Source organism: Astatotilapia calliptera, chromosome 17 (genome assembly GCF_900246225.1).
Source record: "Astatotilapia calliptera chromosome 17, fAstCal1.2, whole genome shotgun sequence".
Taxonomy (NCBI): Eukaryota; Metazoa; Chordata; class Actinopteri; order Cichliformes; family Cichlidae; genus Astatotilapia; species Astatotilapia calliptera.
The window spans coordinates 23,926,170-23,938,418 of NC_039318.1; the positions used below are offsets into that span (position 1 = coordinate 23,926,170).

At 40.1% G+C, this 12,249-nt stretch overlaps 1 protein-coding gene across 1 annotated transcript in view; it reads left to right on the forward strand.

The window, feature by feature from the left end:
* The first annotated feature begins 652 nt into the window (after positions 1-652).
* The window catches only part of ptn (pleiotrophin), a 53,878-nt gene continuing 42,281 nt past the window's right edge, over positions 653-12,249 (forward strand). Inside the window, exon 1 of the mRNA XM_026146494.1 lies at positions 653-913. The gene's annotated coding sequence lies outside the window, so the exon portion shown is untranslated. The remainder of the gene's footprint in view (positions 914-12,249) is intronic.

The following is a 12,249-nucleotide window of genomic DNA, read 5'->3' on the forward strand; positions in this document are numbered from 1 at the left end:
ACCTTAAAAGTTGTATCCGGTTTAGTGTAAAGTTTAGACTTAGCAATTATCATTTAAAAGTCAGGCAACCACAATCCTAGCATAAGTAAAATAAAATAAAATGAACACACTGGAAAATTCCACATAAACAACAGTCAAGTGATTAAAGGTACTATTGTTTCAGAAAATATGTTATTTACCTGAAACAAAAGTTTTTTGTTTATTTGGAAACACTGGCCTATATAAAGCACTCAGAGACAAACCCAGAGCCCTACTGGTGTTTGCCAATATTCTATTGATTGCTTATGACTGACTTTTCCATAGATGAACACGATATTTTATGTAACTGTGTGGTTTGATGGGACTGCTGTTCTCAGCTTGCTCACTCTGTGGGCTCAACAGAGTCACACGCAGACGTATTTTATTGTAGCGTTAGCTCGCTCCTCCTGAATATCTGCCTCTCTGTTGGCATTTGTATCAGCGTCTCATTTCTCTTGCTTATACATATCTGTCCGTCTCTTTTTCCTCACAGCTTTTTCTCCTGGTCCCCATAGATCTCCCAAACACTTTGGCTCTTAACTGCTCTCTCCCCCTATCTCTTTCTCCCACACACTCATCCACCATCTTACGTCTTCTCTCTGGTGTCTCCATAAGTGCCAGGCCGTAGCGTCCCTGGAGTGACCTTGGGGGGTAATGAGCTCCTGATCACGAGTCAGGAATCCCGGCATTCAACACCCAACCCATCACCCTCCCCTCACCCCATGTAACAGACACACAAAAAAAGAAAAAAGTCTACACTGCTATCGAATGCTCAGCCCACAAAGACAAATAGTATTGGAGAGGCAGGGCAGCAGGGCAGAGGTGCAGATGAAAAGAGCCTGGAGAAACTATTGCTTTAAGCTCTGAAATACAACTACCAGACCTCCAAAACAAAGTAAGTGGATTCCTTTTCGGGGTCTACACTTATTGATATGTAGCTTTTGGGGGGTGATACAATGTTGAACTGATTAACAGAGCAGTAACTTGACGTTATCATTTGTATGATTTTTGGTCTTTCTGCTCACTCTGTATGTTTGGGATGGGATTTATATGGATTCAAGGACTGCTAGTATCCATCCAGCTTGTTTTCATATGGCTTTAAAACTTGGAATAAGTAAAGTTTTTGTAAAGTTGCAAAAAAAAAAACACTCAGCAAAAGTTTCTGCTCCAAGCACAACACTTTTGCAATTGTGCATTTTTCTGATATTTCGCCTTTTGGTAAAAAAAACAAAAAAACCCCAAACAAACAATAAAAAAAACAAACTTCTGTAGACATGGTCCTAATTGATTCTTTGTTGTTCTTCCCATTTTAAGCAGATTTTGTCTTGAGGCTGTTGATAGGAGATAATAAACATATGAAAATATAAAAGACTATTAAGCTTAAAATGCTGAGAATTATAACAGCAGATGGAAAAGTGGCTTGTAGACATACTGTGTAAACAATTGGAAAGACCCAGTAATCCAACAGCCATGGGCTACAGACTTTGCTGTTAAATCATTAACAGGCCCTCTTTCTCAGTGATTATACTTCAAACATCCATATGTTTTGTTTATTACTGCTATCAGCCAAATATGTGTTGGCCCAAATTAAGTCTGCCTGTGCGTGGGCACTGATTGAAGTGGGCTACTTTTTCCCAGGATGTCGTAATTTGGGTCAGGCCTGACTGGAATGACAAACCCAGAGCTGCTGTATTGTATCAGCACTAAGTGATCCAGAAGACCTTCTGCTTGCGTTGCCATGGCTTTCTTCAGCTCCGGTATAGCAACCCGAGTCAGACCAAACAGTGTTCCTCTCTGTCTTATGGGCATTCCTACTGTGGACAAAAGCTTTCTCTGGCTCATTCTTGCTCGAAATGAGGTGTCCGCTTCATTTCTTCAGAATCAACACATGGTGTGGTCCTAATGAAAGAGCAGGGGGAGATTAAACATGAAGTGGAGATGAGCTTGAGAAACCTGCTTTGGTCTGTAGGAAGTCAGAACACAATGTGGATTAAGCTGGATGATAGCCAGCAGGGGCAAACTCATAAAACTGCTTCATTTCTAAAAGAGTCCTGGCATTTTTTCTCCAAGATGGCCACTTGGAGGCCTTTAAGAGACATTTCACACATTCTGCCCTTTTTTCTTTTTTAAACGTTTGACCCCCAGACTTCACCACATGATGTCACCTATATGTCAATGTGTTTAAGCACAAAGCCAGTTCATTTCTTTCAGTATCCTTACAAATGCTTTGACGAGAAAGTTTTCCGTGAAGGAGCTGGAGCAATAAGGCATAGAATTACTCTGTTAGGGCCAGAGAAGTTCGCTCCAGGGGGGAGGGAACACTGTGAATGGAGCCAGTTCTCGTCTATAGGGCGCAAGTAAATGAGTGAGAGAGAGATGGAGAAAGAGGCTAGGGGGGTAAGGACATACACAAAGATCCTCACATTGAGTGACTGGTTTATTTTTGTGGGGTATGCACTGACCCCTAACATGTGGGATGTACAGAATGAGACTTGATGGGGTCCAGGGGCCCTACGGAGAAAGGGAGGAAAAGAAAGAAAGGGACTAGAAGAAAAGAGGAAAGGAAGGATGCCAGTAGAGAGGCCTGTCAAGGAACTGTCCTAACCATCAATCTCTAAAGACAATAGGCTAGAAGTAAAATCTGCAGTAAAGCAGAGCTGGAAAAAGCAATCATGTGACCCTTAAATGATTATTCTGGTGCCCACCTCTTGGAAGTAAATAAATCTGGTTAAAAAATCCTTCGTGTTTTAAAAAGTTAAACACGAACTATTAAATATTTCCAAAGGTTTGGTTATTACAAGTGGCAACAAAATAAATAAAAGCAGCAGAACTGAGGCATATTTGATTCACACTGCCTTATATGGGTAGCACTCTAGAACCACTGGACCCTACAGTTGACGCAAAGCAACCCATTACTCTGTTAAATTCTCCCTGCCCCTGTAGCAGGGATGAGATATTATCAACTTAGCCTCAAGATTAATTTTTTACCTCATCCTGTACTTTGGGTTCTCAGGCAAAAGTATTGGTTTGCTCACTATCAATCTTGCTGCTGACCACTCATTCTTTAATCCTTGATAGTTGCAATTTAGTGCATTTAAACATTTAAATATTTGATAAACTGACTGTTGGGGCTCTGTGTGCGGGCAGGCAGAGGTGAGGATCCAAATGCAGGACTCGTGGAGACTGAATTGTAACTGAAAACCAGAGCTTTATTGCTGGTGATGAACAAAACATTAGCTGAACAATGAACGCTGAGAACGGAAACAAACAGGCACAATCTGAGGGTACAACACGTCACTGACACAACACGGGGCTAAAATACACTGAAGAAGTCATCAAGGAATTAGAGACAGAAGGGGAACACAGCTGGGAGGAATTAGACCTAACGAGACAGGGGGAGCGAAGCTAGAAACACTGACATAAGACATAACCCTTCAAAATAAAACAGGAAACAATTCACAAAGACACAGACTAAGAAACATGGACTTTACACAGAGGGAACACACGGGCAGAGAAGACTAAGCACAGAACTAAACCTAAACTAAACATGAGGGCATAAGAACAAAACCTAAGAACTAAACCCTAAACCAGAATAAACTGAAATGTAGATTTATAATAATTAAAACAGGATAACTAAAGAATCAGACATAAATCAGAATACAGAAGAATACCAAAAACATAAGAAACTGAAAATGCTGGGTCAAAGTGACACTGAGTAGAGAGCTCTTGCTATCACATTTCCTGAGTTTGTTGGTTGTTATACCTTTTTTTCTGCAGTTGTGGCAATACAAAGTTACTGCAAAGAGCCCACCTTTTTGGTCTGTCGGGTTAATAATCAAGAGTGGAAATGCTGATGTTCTCACAGAGATGTCAAGCCAGCACCTCTTTCAATATAGGGAAGGGTGAGACAATCAAAGCTGTGTACAAAACCTCTAGGTTTGTAGGGGGGTTGGTCCCTGTTGTCTAAGGAAGCTCAATGAAAGCGCTATGAATGCTTTTTGTGGAAGAATTCAATTACACAAGCCAGTGTTTGTGTTTGTCCATAGTATAGAGGCATATTATGAATTTCTTGGTTTCTTTTTGATCACAAGCAAGTTTTATCATCTGATTTAAAAAGGTAAAACTTTCCATCTTGCTATTTGTACAGATTTTGAAGTTTTTCAGTGAACCTTTGTGGCCAGCCTCTTTCTCTGACATGCTGTTGGTTTGATCTAGTATTTGATCCTCTGAGAGCTAATGAAAACCTGAGGCTTTCCACTATAATCAGTTGGCTCATTAGTGTTCCACTCAGTCACAGAGCCACCCACGCACACTTACACACATGCACAAATACAATCTCTCCCCAGGCCCCTCAGTCAATGACTAAAGGAAAATAGGGCAAAGGTCATATGGCTGGGTGTGAAATTCTGTACTTGCTGAGGAAGTAAACATGCAGCTGTGATGTAAGACTTAATTGGATGCATTTGTGCAGCTGTGCTAGCATTGCTGGTATTGTTTTTACCTTGTGAGCCATGTATTTATCCTCATAGCAAATCATGGCATGCACTGTCATAAAACACAATACAAATGTAATTTGAAGTGCTTTGGAAGGTGTTTTTTCACTTCCCTGACTGTCTGACAACAAATTGTGTAACCCAGCTTTGTCACAATCTTGTGAAGTCCTAAGCCAAATAGCACTCTTAGTTATGTTTGGTTGGCGGGAAAAACCAAAGCTCTGGGAGAAAATGCAAATTCACAGCCTTCACACCAATTCACACCTTGCTAGGGAATAAACCCCAAATCTGGTACTTACAACTGTAAGAATGTTTTTACGTGTGTGGCTGCTGCAGGTAAAGACAAGGAGCTCCAGAATTCAAGCTCGAGAAACGACGACTACCGGGAGTGCGCTGTACTGTCAGACAATAACATAGCCTAGCATCATTTCCCTCTGATTTTCTGTGCCCAACCAGATTGTTAGAGTGCCCCTACTCCAAGGCAACTTGGGTTCAACGTAAACATGAAACAGCCACTTCCCCGCTGTTTTAAAACCCCTGGTTTGCATTAGCCTCTGAAAGGGTCCAAAAATACAAACAAAACACACAACACCAACAAAATAATAAAAATAAAAGGAAGAAATTCTTCTCAGAGCGCTAAAAAAATGAGGATAGAACTGTATGAAACCCTCTTTTAAAGGCCAAGGGTCTCCAGATTACATGAATTCACTCTCCCCTCTAGAATTATTAACACTGTATCACAAACATAACACAATTTACAATGTTCACAAGGAAATAGTCCCAGTTTCTACTAGTCAGACCCCCCAAAATGGCCTTTGAATATGAAACCATATACAGTCTCTTCTTTGAAGGTGTAACTGTAGTGAGAAGGAGATAACTGCGGGGTTAAGCTGACCAGAGGTACAGGAGCTGGAGTGAGGAATCAAGTCTTGGGTTCACAAAAGCAAAGAAAATAGAAACCATGCCTTTGTGTCTAGGTGAAAGTGCGCGGGAAAAATACTGGGCTATGAGAAGGCAGCGCTTTCACATACAGCTGAACGAAGGCGGATGAACAACCAGGATGTCATCTGGATGGCAGGGTAACCCGTTCACCGCTGACTCACTTTGTTCTCGCCGTCGAGTCCGAAGAATGTGCTCAAACTCAGACCAGCAATGGGCAACATTAAGTGAAGTCGCTAAAGCCCTCCAAGAGACATGTTAGCTTCCATGTTAGCGAGGCAGCTAGCCAGAAAAGCACAGCTAAGCTTGGGTCTCACTCCAACTCCCCATCACCACGCTGTCTCCTTCCACGATGGCCTGCAGCACCAAACGTTGTGGCTACACAAGCCAAGCTTCCCGCATGGAGCGAAACTCCATCTAAACTTGCTGCAGTCGCAACTTCTTTTTTGACTGACCTCTCGGATCTCCTTTTTTGTCTCAGTCAAACCGTGAGACGTGGGAGACAGCTACTTCTCGGCGCCACACAAACACACACACCAGAGCGTGTACGTGGGTTCTCTATCTTTTTTGGGGTTTTCTTGCCTTACTCAGACAAGCCCCTTGAGGCACTATAAGGTGGCCCCTGACAATTTACATACATGTGCCCTTACATGTGTTTTGACCCAACTGTAATTCATAAAACAATGCAAAAGTAAGAAACTAAACTATATCTTCATTTTAGCAATTAAGTAATGACTCAAACAGGTTAAATATTTCAAGCAGTGTGCAAGATTGAAACCTTGAACAGATGTACTATATGTTTAGCAAATGTCATGTAGGGAATACAGTTCCTGAGGGTGCTCCCTCACTCAAGGTTTTTGTGTGTACAGGCCTTAGAGTGTGAAGCACAGGGGAATGGGTAGTGTTTGTATTCCTCTAATAAACTGAAGGATGATCTTGTCTCTCAGCACGAAGGGAAAGCTTGAAACTCAGGATTTTACAATAAACAGCAATACTTTAGTTGTAGTTACCACAAAGCTAATGTCAAAAGCACATTTATAACATCTAGATAATAGCACCAGTTTAGTAGTAATTCCTTGGAGACTGTGTCATTTTTTAATAATTAAAATCTGGTTATTCTGCAAATCTTTCTCTGTTGATAATAGGTACGGCAGAAATAAAAGTAAGCCGCATCACTAACTTTCTCTCCAGTACAGAACCTTGCTTAATGGCTCACAAAACCCTAAGGGGGCTATTAAATAACATAGAGCCAATACGTTGGCAAAGTTCCACCTAAATGCTATAATGTAAAGGCTCAATCAATGGAATCTCATTTTATTTAGAATGATTTTTTAGCTGCTTTGAAGCCAGAAGTAGATTTGCCAAGAGAGTTATTAGCGATATTATAATCGCTCCTATAGTGAGAATTTGATCCTTGCAAGCCATAAACTATGAAAGGGTATAAAATGAAGAAAACAAAAATCTGATATGGATGGGAGCAGGTTGCTCTTATGCGCAGGGATGCAGGAATTTGTTGTTCAACATCATGTGACCAGTGATGTTGAATGGAAAGTTAAATTGATTGTGAGCATCACTGTGGAACACCGTCTGCCACTTAGTTTCTCTATCCCAGTCGCACTGCTAATTGGATTGCTAATGGCAATGATGCACAGAGGTTAGACTCTTCTCTGATTAGAATGGTTTGCATTGTTTATTGTGAAATCTAACCACATTACCAGTGCTGTGATCACATGAAAGGGAGCCAGTTTTGTAAAATATATAATTCTCTTGAACTGACTCAATAAAATTATGTGTTCTTTTTTATGTGGATTTTTTTATTAGGCCAAATAGTGGTTACTTGGCTGCTTGAAGGGCAAAATTGTCAATACTTAACATAAAAATAATTTTAAACTGTTTATATAGTCTTCTCATGCCAAAGGGGGTTTCTAATCCTTGGCTAAATCTCAGCAGGTTTTAATCAGGCCCAGTGGAGAGTTTCTGCAGCTCTGGGATGTCTTTGTATTCTTACCTCAGGGTGCCACATTCTAGAGAAAGTATGTTTTGGAAAGTTAAATGCCTGTGATGGAAGGGGAGGGGATTAGATAGGCCCATGGTTACAAACACTGAGGATGGCTTTATGTCCACCTACCAATAAGTGATTAGATAGCAGGATCAGTAGGGGTGGAGGTGTTGTTACTTGCTCTATGTTAGTTTCTTACATCGTTGTTAATTTGAACAGAATTAAGCATCTTGAATACTTTTCTCAGGAGTTTCTTTCCACAAAGAGGCAATGGGAGATGGAGGAGTGAGAGGAAAGAGTAGAGTGGGATGGAATCTGGAGAAATCGAGAGAGGCGAGAGAATCATTAGTCATATCCATTAGTATTCCATCCACAGCTTGTGCTGTGAGACAGCCGGTCTGTCCAAACAAACAACCGGCAGAGGGGGGATGCCTCATTATAACTTCCCCCCTTTCTTCTCACCCGGAGTTCACATTCCATCTGACCATAAACACTAGGCCAGGGCTGTGACCTTGCCCTCTTTCTCCACTGGAGTTTAGAGATGTTAGTGGGGCTAGTAAAGCAACAATTCACATGCTGTTCAGTACATGATGATGACAGTACAGTACAAGGCTGCATCCTGTAAGAAGAAAGCAAAAACACAGTCTGAATTCCTGTTCTTTACCTCTGGAGCAATTTAGCTTAGCGGCCTCTACAGCCTGATGCATTTATGGAAAGGATATCTTGAGACGTCTACTCCTTTCACCTATCTTTCCCAGTACTGTATCTAGACTTCACAGGTCCCAAAGGGAGCCCTGACTCTCAAGGGGCATGTAAACCTCTTGTGCTTGATGTACAGGGGCACTGAGAGGATATTTGCAGAAGACAGAATTGCTGCAAATACCTGCAAACAAAAAAATCAAATACAATACCTACGTAAAACATTCAGAGCCATATGGCAGGGGAATATAATTACCCAACAGATGGCATTTTTGTTTTTAACCCATTTGTGTCCACACTGGAATTTCATATAGAACTTGAGTCAGCCACAAATCCATTTAAATAGGTATAAAAATATTCATGGAAATCCCCCCAGTTATTCAGTGTAAAAACAATTAACAAACAAACTTAAGTAAGTCGAGTGGGAGAACATCCCTATTTTGCAGTGGATCATCATTATACATTAACTAAGAGTTGACCACTGTTTCTTCACTTTACAGAAACAAAAATGAAAGAGCAAATGTTCTTTTAACAACTTTTCTCATGAAATAACTCAAAAGGGGTGAGGGGAGAGGCAACCCGACTTATGCATACATATAAAACATAGACAACAGTAGCCCTCAATGGAACTGTAAATGTGAAGATTTAAAAATTAAAAGCTCTCACCAGTCCACAAATACTCTGAAAGCATCGATGGGATGCTGGAACAAGATGAATGCCAGCTCTGCAACAGCATAATCTAAATCATCAGCTGCAAATATCCCTGTTCCAGACATCACTGGACACATTTGGAGGTCTGACATCGGAGCTGTTTTGGCAGTGTGAGGGAATGTACATAATTTTGGTACATAATTCTAGTTGTTGCTGGTAATTGTATGTTTACCAGTGAATCATTAATCATCAATCACTTATCAAGAACTGTAGCAATTATCACGATTACAAAATTTAAAAAAATTATTTAAAAAAACATTTTAGAGGAGTGACATTAATTTTTAAAATTTCTACAACAGGGTATGTCAGTGTTACCAGTTCAGTCACCATGAACAGTGATTTAATTTTTTTTTTTGAGAATAAGGTATATCTCACTCAGAACACCTCTTCTCTTGTGCTTGGCAGCAAGATTGATGGTGGCCAAGTGCAGCAAACCAGACTATAAATAAAAATAAACCTGCACGTTAGAGATCCAGAGATGTTTATAAAGAAGCACCCGGCTTTAGGGTTAATTCTCCCCCTTTCTCTCTGTGTTTGTGTGTACTCATAAACCTATCTCAGTGAGGACCAGCATGCATTTATTGCCAATGAAATGAGGACATTTTTGAAAATAGAGGACCTAACTTTTCCAATTTGCTTAAAAAAAAAGCAGTTTGAGGGTTACGATGTGGTTTAACAGTCAAAGTTGGAATTGCGACATGGAGTTGTATATCAGATGCTTAATGCTCTTTCATTCAATGCTAATTCATTTTTTTATATATTAAGCTATAAAGCTTTGGTTTAATGTAAATCTGATATGTGTACATGTTAGATTGAATGTGAACTTCTTTTGTTATTAGACTTGCATTTTAAATTTGCCTTGAACAATGGATATCCACTAACTGAGCTTCATACTTGATTGAGATTTTTAAAGTAAAGATTGTTAAACAAATCCACAGAATTGAGCTTAGTTGTCACTGGACCCTAGCTGGCCACTTGTGCATAATCAAGAAACATGTAGAGTTGTACTGCAGAGCCCGAGAACTTGACCCTAAGAATTACATTACAGCACCCTTTTTTGCAAGTCAATTTCTGAACCTCTGGCATTTGCCATTTGTACTTTGAAAAGTTCAGTTATGTACCCGAGTGACCTTTAAACATAATCATCAGAGAATATGGAGAAAATTAGACTACTGCCTTAATTTGAAAGGCCAATTTTCCATACACTGCAGTTATCGCTCATGCTTGGCTTGGGGATGCTACAGGCAATCAAACAGAGGAGCAAGTCACTGCCATGACAAGGACATGAACCTTCACTGGCTACAAACAACCTAACAGCCACACTAGCGGGAATTCAACCGGGTGTGTCTGCAGCGTGAATGAACCCCCCACCTCAACCCCGAACTCCATATTTGCATTCCTTAATTACTTAAAGTCATTACTTAAAATGCCTCTGAAAACAGTGATGTTTAATCTGCCATTGCAAACCAAAATGAATTAGTATACATTCGTTTTGTTCTTTTGTATGAAATTACACTTTTGGTGACTTTTTTTATATACAAAGATAAGAGAATTAGATGAAAATTTGCTGGTGCATGAAATTCTCATTTAACTTTCCCGTTTCTACATTTATTTATTTGATAATGTTGTGTTTCTCAAAAAATAGAAATAAATAAACTAACTACTTGCCAAATATTTCTATTTTTATTATAGAAACTTGTCATTTATGTATTATTTCGCTGTATAAGCTCTGCAGAGACAACAACCTCTTACTGAATAATCTGCATGTCAGTTTTGGCCACTCGTTTTAGACAGGGTCAAACCACCTCGACTGCAATGGCTTACTTAGCAGATGTTAAAGAAAAAGAGTCCTAGCAGTAGTCCCACCACACTCCATTCATACACAAGGACTTGATGTCTTTTCTGACTGCTGCAATGCTTGGTGGCAAGTTGAAAGGTTATGTTTAATGCTCTGGGCTGTGACTGAAGGCAAGAGCCGCTCTCTCCCACCATGCAAACTCCTCTGACTCCCCTGCTCACCTCTTAACCCTACACCCATCCCACAGCCAAACAGAGCCTGTGTCACAGAAGGGCTGCTGGTATTTGCACAGCAGCTCTGAGTTGTGTTTTCACTTTGAATAGGAATGATTGGATCTGTCCATGCAGCAAAATGGGCTCCCTTATTTATTTGTAAATTGTGTCACATATAGCATTGCTGCATTTATGGTTTGGTAAATAAAGCTGTAGCAAATACTATTTTGTGCAGATGAATGTAGACAATGACACTGGTGGGCACACAGAAAATCTGGCGCATTGCATTCCTGATGGATGGAAATAGCTTACTGCAGAAGCGGGTTGATGGTGAATAGGATGGATCTGTGAGCTGAACTTTAGTAAACACTGCATTGTATGTGTGAGCAAAAAGACTAAATGACTTTGGCAGGAAAATGGATAGCATTTTTAAAGGAGTAGAAATTGTATACATTTTCATTCCTTATTATCATAAAGTCCATGCCATTACTATGACTATAGATGTATGAACTTTCTTTAATATATGTGGACTATTAGTACACTGGGTTGGATAGTGTTGTAAACAACACTAAGACAGTAAATGACCTGAACTGAATGCTTTTCTTTTCAAGAATATTCTGTCACATAGAAACCTGTTTAGTTAAAGACTTTGTGATGAACTTTAGTGACATTCAGTTGGCTGAACCATCAATGGAGTGGTACACAAACAAGCTCCCACCGATTTTATTGTGGAATATATTAGGCGGTGTGGATGCTGCGTATTGAATTCCTATCATCCTCTCCAGCTAACGTCAGAGTACCTCAGGCGGTGGATATCTGTGATGCTGCACGTGCCCCCCTTGATGCCTATCCCAAGTGGTGGCATTTAACCTGTAAACATGATTATTTCTGCTGCCATTTTAATATGATGGTCTTTGGGAACTAACTCGCTTTGCGTGCAAGTACAACTGACCATTCAAGGAAGTGTCGTTTTTGATACGTCCGTGTTAACTTCATTTTGCATCCCTTTATGCTGCTACTTGACATTCAAAAATAGTCCTAGTTCTAAGACTAGGGCTAGCTGTTCATCAACATGCAGCTCACAGAAAATCTAAACAGCAGGTTACTGAACGTAGTGCCTCATGTGTCACTGTTATGCTCATCACTTATTTGGCTTTGAATTACTATTTATTGTATTTATTATATTTACACATAGAAGTTTACGTTATTTACATGGTTATTAGGGTTGGTGATGGGTCTTTTAAGTACCTATTTGAAAAACTGGGGTTTCATCCATCTGGTATCAGAGATGTTTTAAAGTGTGTGTGCGTGCGTGTGCATACGTCCGTGCGTGCCTGTGTGTGTGTGTTTAAATTTAGATTAGTAATTTTATTTTAATTC